Below are 22,765 nucleotides of genomic sequence, written 5' to 3' on the forward strand. Positions count from 1 at the left end.
AGGTTCCACTCCTTATGCATTTTTGAAGAAATGTTTACAGATATTAATTTTTTCAATGATAGTAGTGATTGAAATTTCTTTTAAATGGGATGGGACAAAATTTCTAATCAGTGTATCTTGTGGAATAAAAGTGAAATAATTTAAGGCATAGTCAAATTAAAATACTATAGTAACACAACAAGCATTACACAAACACACAGGCACACATATAGATACAATAGAAATGCGTGGATATTTGGTGCAAAAACCTTAAGAAACAATATAGTATTGTTTTGTAAAGTTGAATAATGACATACTGCTGCTGCTGCTGCTGCTGCTATGTCGCTTCAGTCGTGTCTGACTCTGTGCGACCCCAGAGACGGCAGCCCAACAGGCTCCCCCGTCCCTGGGATTCTCCAGCCAAGAACACTGGAGTGGGTTGCCATTTCCTTCTCCAATGCATGAAAGTGAAAAGTGAAAGTGAAGTCGCTCAGTCGTGTCTGACTCCTAGCGACCCCATGGACTGCAGCCCACCAGGCTCCTCCGTCCATGGGATTTTCCAGGCAAGACTCCTGGAGTGGGGTGCCGTTGCCTTCTCCGAATGACATACTATAACTGCACAAATCCACCAACGGATATTTGGCTTAGAGAAATTCTTGCATTTGTGTACCAGAATATATATAAAATGTTAATAGCAATCCTGGTCATAGTAAAAAAATCATAAAAGATATCTGAAATGTTTGCCAAAATAAAGGGAAAAATAAGCTGAGACACGTTCCCATAATGAAATGATATGTATGTAGCAGTAGAAATTAATGAACTCTATGTACATGAAATCACAAAGATTAACCTTAGATACATAATGTTGATAAGAACAAGTATAAGGGACGAACACATTATGATATCGTTTTAAATATTCTCCCAAATATGTATTATTTATGTATACTGTATACTAAATAAAAGGAATGATAAATACAAACTTCAAAATAGTAGTTACCTCTTAGCTGAAGTCAGAGTGTTGGGGTTTGGAAAACATAGCATAGGTTCATTTTCATTCTAATTATCTAGCTCTTGGGACAGATCTTCAACTCAGGGTGATATATTTTTTTCTCATTCATAATATTGTACCTATATTTTTAACCAAGCATGATATTGTGGGGAAGGCAGGTGTGGATCAAGATCAAAAATTCTATAAGTTATATAAGGGAAATATTGGGAAACTTGGGATTAAAAAAGAGGAAAGAATAAGGGACTGTTCTACTGTGTATTAAATTATAAAGCTTCTGAAATTTAAAGTGTAATATTAGAAGACAAATAACAGACAAGAGAAGCAGGACAGATAATTCTGAAACAGATACATGTATATATGGGAATTAATATATGATGAGGCTTGCAGATAAATCTAGTGATTTATGCATGGAATAAATGGTACTGAAACACTATTTACTTAAATGAATATAACATTAGATCCCTAACTTTCATCATATTTTTTTGAAAAATTCCAAATGTATTAAGTATATCACTATTAAAATAGAAACTATAAAGCACTAGAATAAAATTAAGTGTTACTTTCAAGACTTCCATGTGGGGGAAGTTCTAAGAATGGTAGAAATTCAGCAGCTGTTAAAGATAAAAGAATTAATCATATAAACATTTAAAAAGTACTTCTATTAATAAAAGAAAAGAGAGAAATGTGGTGAAGAAGAGTTTAAATATTTTTTAGATCTTAAAACAAATGACAATAAATATTTCTTTTGAAACATTTAAAAATGATGCCTATTCAAACTTGAGATTTTTATTTCTGTTAATATATACATATATGTATTGCTTTCATTAATTAAATGGAAATATCATCCATAAAGCTGAGCATTTTTAGTGTTGCTGCTGCTGCTCCTAAGTCACCTCAGTCGTGTCCGACTCTGTGTGACCCCATAGACGGCAGCCCACCAGGCTGCCCCGTCCCTGGGATTCTCCAGGCAAGAACACTGGAGTGGGTTGCCATATCCTTCTCCAGTGCATGAAAGCGAAAAGTGAAAGTGAAGTCGCTCAGTCGTGTCCGACTCTTAGCGGCCCCATGGACTGCAGCCTACCAGGCTCCTCCGTCCATGCGATTTTCCAGGCAAGAGTACTGGAGTGGGGTGCCATTGTATTTAGTGTTGGGAAGGAGGATTTCTGGGAAAATGTGCCATTTTTGATAATTAGAATGCAGTTAGCTGAACTGTCATAGATTTAATCAGATGAGCCCTCAGAATAGCTTTTAAAAAAAGGTATAATGTACAAAACATCCCAAGCTAATTGCCAACTGGTTCTTTTAAATAAACAGCCATTATGAAGGATGGGTCACTGAAGAATGGGTTAGTCCTAAAGGGACAACATTCTAGTAAATAATCGTCTATAATGTGAAGGGTAAATACAGGAAAATGGGCAGGAGAGGAATTCATATCAGAGCTATGGTAATGAAAAATTTCAACCCCAAACTGCTTGATTTCGGAGGGGCAGCACTGAAACAAATCGTGTAGACATAGACAATGATACCATTGGTTCAAGCTGTGCTCTTGCAAGGAATACCCAAATTTCTAACACCTTCTTTTTCACAAGTCAGCTGTTTAAGAATTAGGATCGAAGTCTCTTTACTTACAATGATTTTGCTGCTGTAAATTAATGATTAAAGTGATTTATTATTCAGTTGTTCAACTGCTGCTTTATTTCTGTTGATCTTTGTTTTTCTGCTTAATTTCTATAAATTACTGTACAGTTTCCCATAAGGTATAATTAAGCAGAATTGCTTAAGTTTTAATTATTGTGTATTATAGATGTTGAAAGCAACATTAGCACTTGGCTTTTAAAAATGTGATCATATATTTATAAGAGAGCATTTATAAACACATTTACATATAGTTAAGATGAAAAAGGTATTTGAATTGTAGTCATTAGCATTTCTTGAAACATATGGCAGAGCAGCGGAGGCCATGGGCCATGCCTTCATTAACTGAACACTGTTTCATCAGAGTCTCAGCTTCCTGTTGTGCCACCCTGTGGCGTTCCCTTCTGTCCCCGAGGTTTCAGTGACAAGGGACAATATGTCCCCAAGGTGAAAATCTGGAAAATATAGCAGATTAGCCTGTAGAGAAGTTCTTATGATTATTTAATCATCCTTAGAGAAGAAACACACAGCACCCAGTAAGCTGGTTTCCTCATTTTCCTGTCAGTCTCCATCTCTCCATTGCAGGGGTTGGGGCTGTCAGCCATGCGCAGTGAACACCAGCAAGGTAAAAGGCAGCACATTTTTGCAGCCATTATAAGGCTGATGTGTTTCAAATTTGCCGGTGTAATTCATGGTCAAAGCTGACATAGATACTTGTGTCATGGGCTAATAATAATTTGTTGGATATACTGCTTTTCAGATAATAGATAAACTTTCCTTATTCCTTAATGATGTCATTTGAATAATTTCACTTTACTCCTTATACAAAACTAGAAAATTAATAAAACACTTTCTGATAAGTGTCAGGGTCATATTTTATTTGTACATTTCCTCTGGTACACAGAGAGAGCTAAATATGAGAGACAGTCATCTGTCTCAAGGTATTAGTCATCTTTATGTTGCATCTGCTAAATACCTCACTTTGACACTATCACTGACCCAATGGACATGAGTGTGAGCAAACTCTGGGAGATAGTAAAGGACAGAGAAGCATGGTGTGCTGCAGTCCATGGGATCGCAAAGAGTCAGACACAACTTAGCGACTGAACAACAGTATAGGATTTTTGATTAGAGAATGTGTGTGTGTGTGTGTATGTATAATGATTTTTAGCTTTTAACTTGAGATTAAAATTTTAATAATAAACTCCTATGGTGTCTGAAAAAGATATTTTAAATACAAATATGTGGGATCATATTTTTACATTATGCAGTTGCCATTAAGCAACTAAACAGTTGGAAATGTGAAATCTTAGAAAATTACCTTACTTCTTCTTTAATGAATGACAATGAATATTTTACTTGGGAGATTCTTGGTGGGGAATTGAAATAATAGCAAAAAATGGAATAACTCAGAGGTACCTAAATGATTGGAGCTATAAAATAATGAAGAAAGAAAGAAAAGAAACATGGATCCTCTACTTGATTACATGGATCTTCAGGAAAGGAATTACTAGTAGCAGTCTAGTCTTAAATTCAGGAAACTTGTCAAAATTATTTAAGTTAAGAGTCTTCTCAAAAATACTGCTAACAGCACAAACAGATTCCAACTCTATGCAAGGTATGTGTAGGCATCAATGGAATAATAATCCCTTACAAGAAATGGTCTTATTATAAAAGGAAATATTATCTTGTTATTTTCATCCTTTACTTTCACCTAAACATAGCTGTATATTATAAAAAAATTTTTAAATTATCTTCAGATCTATAAAATTTCTCCATTTCTATTATAGTTATTGTATGTGTTTTTTTAAGGTAGTGTACTGTACTATAGAGAGAACAAAAGAGAGAGAAAAATAATAAAGCATAATCCCTTTCTTCAAGGAGGTTATAATTTTCTGCGTGTGTGTCAGTCTTTCAGTCATGTCCAACTGTTTGCGACCCCATGGACTGTAGCCCACCAGGCTCCTCTGTCCGTGGGATTTTCCAGGCAAGAATACTGGAGAGGCTAGCCATTCCCTTCTCCCAGGGATCTTCTGGATTCAGAGATCAACAGGGTCTCCTGCATTGCAGAAGGATTCTTTGCCATCTGAGCCACCAGGGCAGCCCTCTACTCTCCTATAAGGCATAAAATCAAATATTCAAGTGTAATGATAAGAATTACTACTCTGCCCTTCCATTCAAAGATGGAGTCAGCTTTCTTGTCTCTAGCCTAGTAGTTAGAGCACAGACTCTGAAGCCAAACTGCCTCAGTTTGAAGTCAACTCTATCACAAACCAGGTCTGAGACCTGGACAAGTGACTAAAGAATTCTGAGCCTTAGTTTCCTTACAGAAATATTACTGACTACTACCTCACTAGGTTGTTCAACACATAACATAAGTTAACTTATGTGAAGTGTCGAGAACATAGTCAGTGCTTTATTATTATTTAAAGGTTATTCATTCTTCCACTAAAAGAAAATGTTTGGAGATCTTTCCCTCCTCTAGCCTCCCCACTATGCACCAGAATTTTGACCCCCATCTTCTTCCTTTCCAGAACCAAAGGTTTTAACAGAGGTCACTTAGTGGCAGCAGGCAGTGAGGGAAAGGCAGTGCAGAGTGAAGAATATCATTATCGACTCTCTGTCAACAACAGCAACTTGCAGGACATTGGGCCAAGTAGGAAGGTCAGTTTTGACTTATCAGATGAGAATTTCATAAAATACTTTCATTTTTGACTTATCAGATGAGAATTTCATAAAAGACTACTTCTGACACAGCAAACTCTACCCATCTGTTTCCTTGCCATAACTGTTGGTATTCAGTATGAGCCCAGGTTGCTAGCACTAAGATTGTTCTATCTGTGTACACTGAACAAAGATGAGGACAAAGAAAATAGAAACAACCAATGGACTGATGATATTGCTAACTACCAGTGTTCAAAAAAGATATGTTCTAAAGTATTTCTAATACTCGCCAGAATATGTTTAAGTAAAATATTAATTAACTTGCCTATACATCTCTTTATGATGAACCAGGAAGTTACAGTATCAAATCATATAAATATACTTGCTTTGGGGAATTCCCTTTTGAACCCTTTTATTTTTCATCATCTCGTCTCATGTCACGAGTCCCCAGAAATATGCCGAGCTAATATTGCCAACTGAGTTCTTCCAAGCAGGGATGACATCAGCCATCTGTCACACAGTACTAATGCTGGGAAGCAGAGCCAACTATAGAGAAAATAAATACCTTTCATATCGATTAGCCAAATTTTTATGTTGAGAATGAAATGATTAAAATCTCACTATTCCAGCTAATTACCCCAAGTGAATATTTGCCTCTAAGTGAACAATATACTAGCAATGCAAAGCCCCATTGCTTTGCTAAACCGGATTTCATTTTGAACATGTGCGGTGCATGAGGGGCTCATGCTAGACTTTGCAAGGTGTTGCCCTAAACTACTGTAGTGATCTTTCAGCCTGCAGGTATATCTCCTGCTGCCTTGGTAGATTCATTCTATACACTGAGCTGTACTGGTTTCCAGCTGGCTGTTCTCTTGTTCTATTTTAAGTTACTCAGTCTTTTCAAGTCTGAGACTTTGGAGTTGGTCATTGCAGGGTCACACAATTGGTGTTCACTAATGCTCATTTGATGCTGAAGCATTTATTTTCCTAGAAGTGCTTATTTAAAGATGGGCTAAATGGCTACCTGGCTTGATTACAATAGATGATTACATTATTTTGTAAATTGAGTAACCCTATTCAAAGACATGAGACATTTTTCTAAAATTGCCTGCTGCTATTGTGGTTACTGAGTCATTTGGTGTTAACAGGGAAGACATTGAGTGAACTGCTAATTCAGCTTTTATAGAATACAGATATACATGTGGTGATGGTTGGGAGGGGGACAGAATTTGTTCCATATAACATCTAAGTCTATGGAGAGATTAGCTATTTCAGAATCTGGTTATTGTGTATTTTTGCTTCTGAGAAAGAAGTGAAATTCAGTGTTTCATAATTTGATTAGGTAGTCAAAGGTGCTTTGAGCTTTATTCCAGGTGACTTAAAGGTCACAGTATAGAATGCTTTTGTAAACTCAAGTATATCCATTTAGCTTGGCTGGAAACAGCATCCTTTTCTAAAATAAATGAAACATGATGATACAAAAATATTTTGGGAAAGTCTGCAGCTTTATATAGTAACCAAAGTCAAAGGGTTATGTGACCAATCTAAAAGATCAATTACACTTAAGTCACTCTGGATCACTGCTCTGTGTGCTTTCCAGGGGAGTCTAAAATACAGCTGAATTGAATAAACAATTATTTCATCTACTGTTTTGTCTAAATATTAACTTCTTCAGATATTTAAAGAATGTGAGTAAATGGATCATCTGCTTAGATATTTGTCCTGGCCACTGAAAATTTCAGAGGAAAAATTAATGAAGACCTACAGAGATATATTTTAAAAATTAATTTAACAAAACAGCATATCATTTTGCCCTGGAGGGCACCACTAATTTTCATAATAAAAGCATTAACTTATAAAATATATTTTCAAACTATACAATTTTCACTTTATTATATTATTGTACAATGTCTGTAAGAAAGTAACACATATTTCTGAACTAATTGAAAAACAAAGCAAGTTGCAATTGAGGGGCCAAATCATTACAATTTTTGTTGTACTTAGACATGGCTTTTCTATACAAAACTACTGCCTTAGGCAAAACTACCATGTTCTAGGATCTTGACCAGAGCAGGTCTTCCCACTTCTGCTTTCTTATTCCTCGCAGGGGCAGAATCTGCTTCTGGTATGCAGTTTGACACAGGGACTGCTGCTACAAGTCAGCTAACTTCAAAGTTGAAAATGGAAATTATCTGCTGAGCAGACTCATTTATTCTTCAAATAACTTCTCCCCTGGGCAGGATGAGTATATTGGTGGAAAAAGGAGGGTCCCACTATTTGAGCACGTCTACACAGAGGAAAGAGTGAAAATGGCCAATAAGCATTCTCTTCTGACATACTACTTTAAAAAACAGTTTAATATTTTCTGCTTTACATAGACATGGGATAATTTCTTCTTCCTTTAATTACCCACTATAAAACTTCATGTGCATTTTCTCTCATTTTTCTTTAGGCAAATATAAATGTTCATTGTAGAAGTTAATTTTGTTGCATAACAGACTAGACTAAAACTTGGTGGTTTAAGTCAATAACATTGCACATGTTCATAATTCTGTAGATTAGCAGCTTGAACAGGACTGATCTAGGATGCCTCTTCTGTGTATCACATCGTTCTGGCTGATCTCGGTCCTGCAGTTTGGGTCAGTTGTAGTATCTGCTTGAGTTGGATTGTCCTGGAGAGCCACATGGACATATCTGGTTGATCTCTGGGCTCTTAATGTGGCTAAGTTGGTTCTCTTCTGTATGATTTCCCATCTTCCAGGGGTATAGCAAGCTTCTTTAGATGATCATGGAAGCATTCCAAGACGGTGAAAGCAAGACAACAGGAGAGAGGGAAAGGAAGAGAGAAAGAGAGAAGGAGAGAACAAGAGGGAAGCTGAGAGAGAGATAGGTACACTGTTTTATATTTGAGGTTGGTTGCAGACTGTGAAATCGTCATGAAATAAAATGAATTGACTAATAATTATGTGTGAAAAGCATATGAAAGAAATGATTAAAGTATTAAAACTATACTTATAATAATATATTATTTGTATAATACATAATTATAATACTGTATAAATAGAACATAAAATAATATAGCATAAATGTTATATATTATATAACTATATCATTATATAATAATAAATAAAATTATAAATGAAAAACAAAGAAGATATACAAGTAATCAGAAAAATGGGAAACTGTAAAACTTTGGAAAGAAATTAAAGGCTGAATAAATTTTAAAATATAGAATATGATGAGCCAAAGTAGATTAAGTGATCATAAGAGATTTAAAAGATCAAACTGAAGAGAGCAGAGAAAAAGAAAAAAGATAAGTAAAATGCCTCCCAAAATGTAAAATGTGTTGTTTCCTGAATAAGAAAATTTATGTTCCTGAATAGACAATGTACATATAGGGACACTATGCCTTTCAATTGAGAAAATTGTTAGACAACTTGAGAAATACTTTAGTAATATTAGGTTTCAAAGAAAAAAAATCTCCATCCAGTTCCTCTAGGCAGAAAGACTAAGTCACTTACAAAGGAAAGAAAATCAATATGATGTCAAATACTTCTGCAACACTGATTGCAAAAAACAGAGTGAAGTAGTATTTACCAGATAGTCAGCTGTCATGTCAGGAGTTTATATCCAGCCAAACTGTCCCCCAGTAATCAACTCCACACACACACAACTGATGAACCAGTAAATTTCAAGGAATATTATATGTATGAGTATTTTCAAGGGATCTACCAAATGGTTCATTCAATAATAAGATGATTGTAATTATTAGATAAGTTTAAAAGTAGATATATTAGTAAATCAAAAAAGTAGGATGAAGATGGAAAATATTGAGTCAAATCTCTAAAACAATGTCTGTACATCTTCTGCATGTATGAAAATAAAGGTTTTTTGTAGACATACATGGGAAATGGCAACCCATTCTAGTATTCTTGCCTGGTGAATTTTGTGGACAGAGGAGCCTGGCAGGCTACAGTCCATGGGGTTGCAAAGAGCTGGACATGGCTGAGAGACTAACACTTTCACTTCATGAATAAATAGACTATGTTCATACAACATAGGTGGTTTATTATATCATGAGATTAGTGTTATTATCTCTTATTGATGACGGGAAAGTATAATATATCACAGTTACTATATATATCAGTTAATATATCAAAGTTACTCAGAAACATCATTATAAGGATCAGTAACACTTGTAAGTATATCAAAAAACTCAGTTTTCCTCTTTTACCATCACACTATTGCCCCACTTCTGATGCCAGATATGTGGGGTCTTTCCCACAACAAGCAACTTTCTGTGATACCAGCCAGGCAAGAACATTGGAGTGGATTGCCATTACCTACTCCACAGGAGCCAAATATATTAGTTGGTGTTGTGATATTATGAGGGAACTGAGATCTTGGAATCACAAATCCTGAGTTCTAATCGGTGTAGTTCTCATAGGCCCATAGAATTTTGGGAGTGAAAAACTCAGCTACATCTCTTTCATCTCACAGATGGGCACAGCCCCTTTGCATCTGCCTTTCTACCTGTAAAATGGGATTATGTAATATTACCTTTCTAATAACTTCAGGAGACTTGGCAGCCTTCAGGGACTTAAAATGTCATACTGTATTTAAAATATTTTGCCAGCTTAGTCCACTAGAGATGTGTAAGTTTTATTAGCAGTTAGGATACTTAATAGCAGAAGGCACTGGCAACCCACTCCAGTACTCTTGCCTGGAAAATACCATGGACGGAGGAGCCTGGTGGGCTGCAGTCCATGGTGTCTCGAAGAGTTGGACACGACCGAACGACTTCACTTTCACTTTTCACTTTCGTGCATTGGAGAAGGAAATGGCAGCCCCCTGCAGTGTTCTTGCCTAGAGAATTCCAGGGACGGCAGAGCCTGGTGGGCTGCTGTCTATGGGGTCGCACAGAGTTGGACACGACTGAAGCGACTTAGCAGTAGCAGTAGCAGTGTTATTACAAAAGTGTATGTTTAGGCAGAATGTTTTACAATTAATTATAAAATGGTCAATGATTTAATAAAATCTTAGCTAATAGAAATTTTATGATGTTGGGCTTTAGCCGGCTGATAAACTCATAAGTTGCTTAATCACTTTGCTATACACCAGAAAGTAACAAAACATCATAAATCAACTACACTTCAACTTAAACATTTTTTAACATCAAAAATATTCACAAGTTGATAAAAATCAACACAATGAGAGATTGATAGCAGTTACTTTGTAAAAGCCTAAAAAGAAATCCTCATCCCCATACTTCTTCAAAGAAGCTAATTCTGTTAATATGAGAGTGATAATAGGAAGAGATAGTTTAAAAGTCTTTAAATGCCATAGAGTAGAGCAATATGGAAGAGCTTAATAATATGAAATATTTCTCTTTCCCCCTTTTTTGTGTTTTCTAATTATTCTATATTCACATGAGGCAATTAAAATATATTATAAATAAAAACATTAAAATGTATAATAGGTAAAAATAAAATGCTAAATTATAACACCCTTTATCTTTGGATTATAAGATATTGTTCATTTTTTATTTCCTTCTATTCACTTCTCTAAGTTTACAGAATGACCAGGTTTCAGTGTATAAAGAAAAAAAATTCCAATGTTGATTACTTGAATTTTCCAGCATTCACTAATAAAAAATTACTTAAATGAACATTTTTCTTTATTTAATTTTATATTGAATATAGTAGATTAATAATGTTGTGTTAGTTCCAAGTGTACAGTAGTGATTCAGTTATGTATATGCATATATCTGTTCTTTTAAAAATTCTTTTCCCATTAAGTTTATTATAGAGTATGAGCAGAGTTCCTGTGCTTTACATTAGGTCTTTGTTGATTACCTATTTTAAATATAGTAGTGTGTTTATGTCGGTCCCAAACTTCCAATCTATTCCTTTCTCCCATCTTTCCTCCCTGGTAAACATAAGTTTCATTCTCTGTGAGTCGATTCTGTTTTGTAGGTAAGTTCATTTGTATCATTTTAAAAATTAAATTCTCCATATGAGTGATATACAGTATTTCTTTCTCTGCCTGACTTACTTCACTTGGTATGGTATTCTCCAGGTCTATCCATGTTGCTGCAAATGGCATTATTTCATTCTCTTTACTGGCTGAGTAATATTCCATTGTATATATGTATTATGTTTTTAGCCATGCATCTATCTGTCAGTGGACATTTAGATTGCTTCCATGTCTTAGCTATTGTAAACAGCTCTGCAATGAACACTAGGGTGCTTGTATCATTTTGAATAATGTGTTAGTCTGGATATATGCCCAGGTGTGGGATTGCTAGATAGTATGGTAGTTCTGTTTTTAGTTTTTAAATAACCTCCATACTGTTCTCCATAGTGGGTATACCAATTTACTTTCCCACCAACAGTGTAGAAGTGTTCTCTTTTCTTTACACCCTCTTCAGTATTTATTGTTGATTGACTTTTTGATAATGGCCATTCTGACTGGCGTGAGGTGATAACTAATGATAGTTTTGATTTGCATTTATAATTAATGATGTTGAGTGTCTTTTCATGTTACTCTTAGCCAACTGTATATATTCTTTTTGGAGAAACATCTATTTGGGTTTTCCACTCATTTTTTTGTTGATTTTTTTTATATTGAACTATATGAGATGTTTGTAAATGTTGGAGATTAATCCCTCATCAGTTGCATTGCTTGCAAATATTTTCTCCCATTCTGTAGATTGTCTTTTTATTTTATTCATGGTTTTATTTTCTGTGCAAAAGATTTTGAATTTAATTAGGTCCAATTTATTAATTTTATTTTTATTTCTATTACACTAGAAGATAGCTTGATAAAATATATTGCTACAATTTCAAAAAGTGTTCTACCTACATTTTCCGCTGAGTTTTCTATTATCTTATCTTACATTTATATCTCTAATTCAATTTTAGTTTATTTTTGTATTTGGTGTTAAAGACTGTTCTAGTTTCATTTTTTGCTTGTAGCAGTTCAGTTTGGCAACCCGCTCCAGTATTCTTGCCTGGAAAATTCTAATAGAGGAGCCACGGGAGTCACACAGAGTCAGCCATGACTAATTGATTGAGCATGCACATGTTCAGTTTTCTAGAACTATATACTGAAGAATCTTTTCTTCTTTGTATGGTCTTACCTTCTTTGTCATAGATTAATTGGCCATTGGTATGTGGGCTTATTTCTAGGGTTTCTGTCCTGTTCATTCATTGATATTTTTGTTTTTGTGCCACCACCATATGGTTTTAATGGCTATAGGTTTGTAGGATAGTCTGAAGTAGGGAGAGTGATTCATCCAGCTCTTTTTTTCTTTCTCAAGATTGCTTTGGCTGTTTGGGGTCTTTTGTGTTTCATTAGAAATTTAAAAAATTGTTTTGTTCTAGTTCTGTGAAAATGCCATTGGTAATTTGTAGGGATTGCATTGAATCTATAGATTGCTTTCGGTAGTATGGTCACTTTGACAATATTGACTCTTCCAATTCAATAATATGGTACATCTTTCCATCTCTCTGTGTCATCTTTGTTTTCTTTCTTCAATGTCTTACAGGTTTCAGAATACAGGTCTTTTGTCTCCTTAGGCAGTTTTATTCCTAGGTATTTTATTCTTTTTGATGTGATGGTAAGTGAAATTGTTTCTTTAATTTTGCTTTCTGATCTTTTGCTCTATGTATAAATGCAACAGATTTCTGTGTATTAATTTTATATCCTGCAACTTTACTGAATTCATTGATAAGCGCTAAAGAATTTTCAATTCATTTGGAATGAAGATTCTGTTCATTTTGAAATCAAGTGCTTAAAATGTAGAATTTAGTCCAAAGGAAGTCAAATAGGGATTTTTAAAGGAACAAAGGAGAAAGAAAAAGAGAGAGAAATAAAGAAAAAGGCTGCTGGAATATAAGATTAAGAGAAACATAAACACCACCAAGAGCTTTCTTTTCTATAATTAAATAATAAATTGGCTTCAAGAGCTAAAAGCTAAAGTTGTTAGAGATATATTGTCTTATCTATTTTTTTCTTTTTCTAAAAGAAAGCAAACGTTTTTGTTAGTACATACAAACTTTTCCTAGAATTAGCCTCATGTAAGAATTATTAAATCCTTACAAGAGAAACAATAATGTACAACACATTCCACTCAAAAATAGATAAAGTAGATATATGAAACAAGTAACTACCATCTTATGAGTATTTCACAGACCTGTAAAGACAGAGTGATGTATACTTATCTAAACCTTACGGCGCTTCGCTACTCTTTGAAGTCATTCAGTCGTGTCCGACTCTTTGTGACCCCATGGGCTGTAGCCTACCAGGCTCCTCCCTCCATGGGATTCTCCAGGCAAGAGTACTGGAGTGGGTTGCCATTTCCTTTTCCAGGGGACCTTCCTGACCCAGGGATCAAACCAGGTCTCCTGCATTCCAGGCAGACACTTTAACCTCTGAGCCACCAGGGCGCTAGGCTAAAGGCTTACACATGTACTTTCCAATGACTTAAGCATACAAAGAAAAAGCTTGAAAATGCCAGATAATTGTCCTATAGTATGTCTCTGTCAACATCGCCTTAAGTAAGTTATTAGATCATGATTTATTTGTCACTGATTTATATTAGAAGTAACTGTAAAATACACAGTTTATCTTTCTTGGTTAAAAATGATCACTGCATGTTTTACATGTTATATGTGGCCTGACTTTGACTCCAGGTTGCCCTTGATGATACTGAGCTAATAACATACTTTTACAGTGACTCTGCTTCCCCCTCTGCAAAATAGGGATCATTTATGCCTTCATTCTACACATATTTATTGATTATTACACCTGTCAACATAGGATGGGTTATGCTGTGGTAATAAACTCCCGAATTCTCAGTGGTTACATACCACTAGTTTACTTCACTGCCCCGAAAATCCACTCAGGGTTTGGGCAGTTCTCTAGAACAGCTGTCCACCATGAATCCACTCAGCATTCCAAGCTGCTTCAGTTTTTTGGCGTCTCCATTATGAACATGAGCTTCCAAGATCTTTATGCAAGGAGGAAATAAAAGGGACTGAAGAGTCAAGAGTCAACGATTACAAGCAACCACCTAGAAGAGACATTCAGCATCTTCATTCATGGTTTTGGGGGAAAGCAGTGATATGTCTTGCTCAAAAAATGTGAGCACATGATATGTCTGGGCTTCCCTTTACTGTCTGTGGCTCAGACAGTAAAGAATCTGCCTGCTATGCAGGAAACCTGGGTTTGACCCCTGGGTTGGGAAGATCTCCGGGAGAAGGAAATGGCTACCCATTTCAGTATTCTTACCTGGAGAATTCCATGGGCAGAGGAGCCTGGTGGGCTGTATAGCCTATGGGGTCATAAAGAGTTGGACATGACTGGGAGACTAATAATTATGTGATATGTCTTCCTCTAACTTCAGAGTGTTAGGAAATAGTTGTTCCTCCATCTGACAAAAGAATGGACTGGCTCTCATTAGGCTGTAAAAGTGCTCACCACAATCACCATTAAGGTGTCAGATGCCATTATTAACTCAACAGTTAGAACTATGAACAGAAAAGTATAAATTTAAGACCATGAATCTTGTAGTCATAGTGGTGAGGGCAAGGCTAACAGAAGATAAACATATGTACAATAAATCACAAGGTGCTAAGCATTATGGGGGAAAAGAAATTAGGATAACTTGGATAGAAAATGAAAGATGCAGCTGGCAGTAGGTGCTTATGATTTTATTTTTTGTGCAGCTTAATGGCTTATGTGGAACATAAGACTGTGGCTTAGAATATCAAGAAGCAAATATGTAGGCATAGTTGCTAGAAATGAGTCAGCAGGAACATAAATACAAAGAGTTCAGAGTGTCAGAGAGAGGTGAGTGCTTGTAAGGCCTCAAAGGTCTTGGCAAGTGCAAAGCTTTGAGTAAAGTCAAGAATTTGGGCAGAAAAATGGTATGATTTGACTGACTTTTCTTGGCTGTACTGGGTCTTTATTGCTGCGTGCAGGCTTCTTCTAGTTGTGGTGAGTGGAGGCTACCCTTTAGCTGTGGTGTGTGGGTTTTAGAGCATGGCTTCCATTAGTTGTGGTGTGCCAAGTTAGTTGCCCTGTGGCATGTGGAGACTTCCCAGACCAGGGATCGAATCCATGTCTCCTGCATTGACAAACACATGATTTACCACTGTACCACCAGGGAAATGCTGACCAAAATTTTAAAAGGATCACCCTTGCTGTGTGGAGTATAGATTTTGGCAGTGAGAATAGAAGGTGGAATAAGAAGCTGTTGTAAGAAATCAGGCAAGAAGCAATTGAAAATTATTCTAGGATGAATGGTAGAGATAAGTGGTAGGCAGTAGACTAGTTCTGAATGTATTTATAAGCTATGGACCACAAAATTTCCAAATGTATCAGGATGTTCAAGTAAGAGAGTAATGAAAAATGTTTTGTGATAAGATGAAAGAATGTAGTTGTTTCTTTATTGAGTTGGAGAAGTAGGGTGAAAGGTTGGGAATGAATGGTTGCATTTTGGACAAGTGCTGTTTGAAAGGTTGAATAGCTATCTAAGTGAAGAGTTAGAGTAAGTTGCTGGATTTTTAAGTCTGAAGTTAAAATGGAAGATCTATGCTAAGATAAATATATGGAATCACCTGCATTTCTAATAAATCTAAATCCCTGAAACTGAATAAGGTACCTTGGGAAGTGATTGAAAATTAGAGAAATATTTGATAAGCAAGGCTCATATATTCCAAAATATAACAGTATAAGGAGAAAGGGAGTCGAAAGAGAGACAGAAAGGAAGGTTCTTACTTTCTAGCTCTAGTAAGAAGAAATGGAATAAACAGTTAGTGGTGTCTGGAATTCAAGTGAAAAAGTACTTCAAAAAGGAGGTTGTGGTCACTTATACTAAATGCTGCCAGAAAATGCAAAGAAAGACAGACAGAGCCATCAATAATAATAACAATGACCAGTTTATAAATATTCTTGTGAGGATACATGACATGACAAGTAAACCAATAAGCCTAATATTTAGTTCATGGGAATACAATAAATGTTTAGTATTATTATTTTGTTCAGTTCAATTCATTTGCTCAGTCATGTCCAACTCTTTGCTATCCCATGGACTGCAGCACGCCAGGCTTCCCTGTCCATCACCAACTCCTGGAGCCTGCTCAAACTCATGTCTGTCAAGTTGGTGATGCCATCCAACCATCTCATCCTCTGTTGTCCCCTTCTCCTCCTGCCTTCACTCTTTTGCAGTGAGTCAGTTTGTCACTTCAGGTGGCCAAAGTATTGGAGTTTCAGCTTCAGCATCAGTCCTTCCAGTGAATATTCAGGACTGATTTCCTTTACGATTGACTGGTTTGATTTCCTTGCCATCCAAGGGACTCTTAAGAGTCTTCTCCAACACCACAGTTCAAAAGCATCAATTCTTCAGTGCTCAGCTTTCTTTATAGTCCAACTCTCATATCAATACATGACTACTGGAAAAACCATAGCCTTGACTAGACAGACCTTTGTCAGCAAAGGCTGGTGTTATTCTGTTGTCAGGGTTAATTCATATAATGTGATTGATCCTGATGACATTCAGTTGAATAAAATTTGTGGAAATCCACATCCACATTCAATATAAGAGACAGAAAAAATAGAGAGGGTGTGCCTATCGCAGCCTGTCATTTCCAAAGGATGCAGGTACTCCTTCCCTTGAAGGGGAAATTATTCACTTGATTTTAGAACTGGATGCTTGGGGCTGGTGCACTGGGACGACCCAGAGGGATGGTATGGGGAGGGAGGAGGGTTCAGGATGGGGAACACATGTATACCTGTGGCAGATTCATTTTGATATATGGCAAAACCAATACAATATTGTAAAGATAAATAAAATAAAATTAAAAAAAATAGAGGATAGATAATGAGCAAAGACAGAATATATCATAAGACCTAAAATTGTTATAATTAAAGGAAAGGATATATAGTGATGATAGCAAAGGAACCTAGAATGTTAGGCATGGACTATTTTATAAAGATTTTTATATGGTTTTCCCCAAACATTCTAAATTTGTCCTTAATGTAAGGGAGGACCACTGAATGGTTTAAGCCAGAGAAAATCATAACCTCATTCAATAATTTATTAAAAAATTACTGTGCCGGAAAATGGAATTTAAGTATGAAATAATGGAATCTGAAATATGATTTATTAAATAAATATGATTTATTAAATATGATAAATTTAAATATTAAATATGATTTATTAAAATAAGGTGAAAATATTTAGTCTTGAATTAAGTTAATGACAACATACTTGAAAAAGACAGAAACAAGTTGAAAAATAGTTGAGTTAAAATCAATTATATTTGATATATTAGATATAGATTGAATAAGAAAACATGAGAAGTATTAATTTACAAATTTCTGATAAGTATGTCTTGTTTAATAATAATTCCACTCACCAATATAAAAATACATCAGGAAAAATGGCAGATTTAGAAAGTAGATGAATTCTTCTTTAGATTAATTGACTTCAAAAGAGCCTGGAAAATGAACAGGACACTGTTGTGAATATAAACTATTTCAAGTTTGAGGGGAAAAAAAGATATGATTTTATTTTGGAATTAGAAGACATCAAAATAAAAATGGTAGTTGAAGTCAAGTTTTTAGGAACTCACCCAGTAACCACAGAGTGAGAATAGAATAACATCAAGGATGGACCGCATTGTTATATCCTTGCTAAGACAGGCTATCTCATGTCAATCATGTGCTCCTTATTGATTAACCCAACATTATTCTAAAAAAAAAATGAGTGTCAGTTTTTGTGAGGTACTAGAAAAGTTACTTGATCAATAACTGAATATTCTATGGTAGTCAAAGGAAAAGTCTTAATAATCAAGAATTTAGCTAACAAAATAATACTGGTGTAGTATAAAATTTAGGTGTAGTATACTGGTGTAGTATGAAATTAATTTGTAAATTAATACATTTGTAAAGTAACAATGAACTATCTAATACATGAATAAAGAAGTCTTATTAAAATGATGTTTAAAAATTTGGTAATGCTGTGAAACAGTGGAAACAGTGTCAAACTTTTTTTGGGTTCCAAAATCACTGCAGATGGTGATTGCAGCCATGAAATTAAAAGATGCTTACTCCTCTGAAAGAAAGTTATGACCAACCTAGATAGCATATTGAAAAGCAGAGACATTGCTTTGCCAACAAAGGTCCGTTTAGTCAAGGCTATGGTTTTTCCAGTGGTCATGTATGGATGTGAGAGTTGGACTGTGAAGAAAGCTGAGTGCTGAGGAATTGATGCTTTTGAACTGTGGTGTTGAAGAAGACTCTTGACAGTCCCTTGGACTGCAAGGAGATCCAACCAGTCCATCCTAAAGGAGATCAGTCCTGGATGTTCATTGGAAGGACTGATGCTGAAGCTGAAACTCCAATATTTTGGCCACCTCATGCAAAGAGGTGACCCATTGGAAAAGCCTCTGATGCTGGGAGGGATTGGGGGCAGGAGGAGAAGGGGACGACAGAGGATGAGATGGCTGGATGGCATCACTGACTCGATGGACATGAGTTTGGGTAAACTCCGGGAGTTGGTGATGGACAGGGATGGTGTGTTGCGATTCATGGGGTTGCAAAGAGTCGGACACGACTGAGCGACTGAACTGAACTTAACTGAACTGAATGCTGCCCAGGGCAGCAATATTAATTTTAGTAAATGTATCTCTGTATGAGTCATCTATTTTTCAACACTTATCTTGGTGTTGATAAACTTATTCCACATATCCAAAATTAGATGTGTATGTTCTTTTTTTTTTTAATTTTATTTTATTTTTAAAACTTTACAAAATTGTATTAGTTTTGTCAAATATCAAAATGAATCCGCCACAGGTATACATGTGTATGTTCTTGTTGGCTAAGGTGTGTATGCTCAGTTGCTTAGATGTGTTCAACTCTTTGCAACCCCATGGACTGTAGCCTGTCAGGCTCCCCTGTCCATAGATTTCCCAGGCAAGAATACTGGAGTAGTTTGCCATTTTCTCCTTCAGGGATCATCCCAACCCAGGGATTGAACCTGTGTCTCTTGCATCTCCTTTTCTGGCAGGCCAATTCTTTAGCATTAGTGCCACCAAGACTTCTCTTTGGTGTTGATGATCTTATTCCATATATATAAAATTAGTATGTGTATGTTCTTGTTGGCTCAGGTAGGAAGATGCACACCCAGTTTACTTGAAAATAATACTAAATGAGAAGATATCACTACTGTAGGAATGAACTATCTGAAGATATCACTACTGTAGGAATGAACTATCTGAACTTGAAGAATAATGTGGAAATGGATGATACAAGTATACTTTAGCTCAATATGACTTTTTCATTATATTGAAGTGAAGTGAAAGTGAAGTTGCTCAGTCATGTCTGACTCTTTGCAACCCCTTGGACTGTAGCCTACCAGGCTCCTCTGTCCATGGAATTTTCCAGGCAAGAGTACTGGAAAATTGCCATTTTCTCCTCCAGGGAATCTTCCTAACCCAGGGATTGAACCCAGTTCTCCTGCATTGCAGGCAGACACTTTACCATCTGAGCCACCAGGGAAGCCCCATTATATTGAACAGGGACACTTTTGAGAATATAAATGTGTAGAAGGGTTTATAAAAATGTTGGGTAGTCAAAGGGGTAGAATGTGTTGGACAATTCCCTCCCCTCTGCTCACTCCATAGACACATGTATATGTGCAAGCTCACACACTCCAAACTAATCAGAATATGAGTTCATCCAGAGGGTGGATTATGCCACAAGTTAAGCCTGCTGAACAGCTTTTACCAAAATGAGGACAGTGAGGCAAAGGCAAAATAAGGCTGAGGTCAGTCTTTACAAATACTGCATTCTCACCAGCTTGTTTGTTCTATAAACTCACTGTTGTGGCTCATGCTCACTAGGCTTCCAGATGTCTATTATATTAATACTTTAACCATTTCTTAGCTTGAAGTTCAATTGACTTTTGAGGCAACAATATACTCCTAATGGGTACCTTTTGCTTAAGTTAGTGTTACTTTCTCTTCCTGGAGGTTGAGACTTATCTCTGAAATAGTGCATGGTAAAACATTCAAACTATTTGCAGCTCTATTGTAAATTTAAAATAATGCATAATCTAGTATTAAAAAGAAAATGTAAGCAGAGGTACTTTCTGAAAAATCACATTCCATAATATTCCTTTCTGTTAGGTTTGTTTCAGGGTGAAAAATGAGGGAATACCTTCCTTTATTAAGTCTCAATATGTATCATTTGTTTATTTTTAGCATCTCAGATGGTGACTGCAGCCATGAAATGAAAAGACACTTGCTCCTGGAAATAAAAGCTATAACACACCCAGACAGCATATTAATAAGCAGAGACATTACTTTACCAACAAAGTCCATTTAGTCAAAGCTATGGTTTTTCCAGTAGTCATGTATGAACGAGAGAGTTGGACTATAAAGAAAGCAGAGCACTGAAGAATTGATGCTTTTGAACTGTGGTGTTGGAGAAGACTCCTGAAAGTCCCTTGAACAGCAAGGAAATCAAACCAAACAATCCTAGAGGAAATCAGTCCTGAACATTCATTGGAAGGACTTGATGCTGAAGCTGAAACTCCAATACTTTGGCCACCTGATGTGAAGAACTGACTCACTGGAAAAGACCCCAATGCTGGGAAATATTAAAGGCAGGAGGAGAAGGGGATGACAGAGGATGAGATGGTTGGATGGCATCACTGACTCAATGGGCACAAGTTTGAACAAACTCCAGGAGTTGGTGATGGACAGGTAAGCCTGGCATGCTGCAGTCCATGGGGTTGCAAATAGTCAAACCTGACTGAGTGACTGAACTGAATTGAATCATCTCAGAAACTTTTAGGTAATAAAGTAAATGGGTCAGCTTTTAATATTCAGTTGTACAGAAGTTATGCTTTCAGAACGTGTATCCTTGTAAGAATTGTTATTTTGCTCTTCTCCATGAAAATCTGTTTTATTTGGAATCAGTTGCATAGCTGAGGTTCTGATTGCTTTAGAGCATCAGAGGTTCCTTGGCTATTTACAAAACTCTCAGAATGTTTACCTTGGGGAGCTAGGCAGATTTGGTAAAGAGAATGCATCTAAAACCAAATGATTTTCTAGAGGCTTTTCTGAACTTTTCCTTTGGAAAATAACTTTTTCACCTGTTTTTGAAGCCAAATTGAACTAGAAAAGAATTAAATGGTATTTCATTTGCTATCATTCATAGCAATTGGCTCTACATATTGAGTATTTTTTTTGTAGAGACACATTATTCATTTAGTTTCCTGATGAGTCTCAGATTTATAAACTCCAAAGATATGCTATATATTTCTATAGAAAAAATGTTTTAGTCTAGTTGCCTAGAGATGCAATTTTTACCCAGGTCTTTGAGCTTAAAACTTACTTCCTGGGATTGGTTTTTAGGGCATAAGGATGAATCTTGCTGTTTGTAACTAAGAGAAGCATTTTTCATAACAAAGTGATTATATTTCTATCTCAAAGTACAATATATACTATGCCTGTCAGAAAATATATTTTAAATAGAATTATTTTATAGTACTTTGATGAAGATATCAAAAACGGCTAATAACATATCTGCAAGTGAAAATGACTTTTTCATTTATTCATTATTAAAAAATAAAATTTGTCATAGAGAATCTTTGCTTAGTCAGTCATGTCCGACTCTTTGCAACCCCATGGACTTTAGCCCACCAGGCTCCTCTGTTCACAGGGATTCTCTAGGCAAGAATACTGGAGTGGGTTTCCATGCCCTCCTCCAGGGGATCTTCCCTAGCCAGGGGTCAAAGCCAGATCTCTCACATTGCAGGCAGACTCTTTACCATCTGAGCCACCAGGGAAGCCTTACTGGAGTGGGTAGCCATGCCCTCCTCCAGTGGATCTTCCCAACCCAGGGATCAAACGCAGGTCTACACACACTGCAGGCGGATTCTCCTATCCAGTGCTAACCAGGCCCGACCCTGCTTAGGTTCTGAGATCAGACAAGATCGGGCAAGTTCAGGGTGATATGGCCATAGACACAGATGGATTCTTTACCAGCTGAGCCACCAAGGAAGCCCAATAAATATGTATTTATTTGGAGAAGATAATTCATCTTAAGTGGAAAATAGCAAATATATGCAGAATTCCTCTTTCATTCCTGTGATGATCTGTTCTCAATTTGAGCATTCTGGAGAAATTTAGCAAATCTCTGAGAGGTGTGGGCTGTATGTAGAGATATTTTGAATCATGCCATGTTTACTGATAATTTGGAATATATTTTTGAGTTCCACCTTGCATCACATTTTACTCAAAAAATATTTTTGTCCTAACAAAAACTACTACATTTTCTAAAAAGAACCAAAAATCAGTTCCTTTAAATGGTTCAAAAAACCTGCTAACTTCTCAAAATATAAATTTTACAACAGCCAAACCATAGTTCAAATCAGGGTAGCTCGCTGCTGTAATAACTAAA

The 22,765-nt window shown here is 36.1% G+C and overlaps 1 long non-coding RNA gene across 1 annotated transcript in view; it reads left to right on the plus strand.

Annotated features, from left to right (window-relative positions):
- The first annotated feature begins 20,576 nt into the window (after positions 1 to 20,576).
- LOC129658507 (uncharacterized) overlaps positions 20,577 to 22,765 on the plus strand; it is a 43,920-nt gene continuing 41,731 nt past the window's right edge. Inside the window, exon 1 of the long non-coding RNA XR_008717375.1 lies at positions 20,577 to 21,063. This is a non-coding gene — a long non-coding RNA (uncharacterized LOC129658507). The remainder of the gene's footprint in view (positions 21,064 to 22,765) is intronic.

The sequence above is a fragment of the Bubalus kerabau genome, chromosome 8 (assembly GCF_029407905.1).
Source record: "Bubalus kerabau isolate K-KA32 ecotype Philippines breed swamp buffalo chromosome 8, PCC_UOA_SB_1v2, whole genome shotgun sequence".
Taxonomy (NCBI): Eukaryota; Metazoa; Chordata; class Mammalia; order Artiodactyla; family Bovidae; genus Bubalus; species Bubalus kerabau.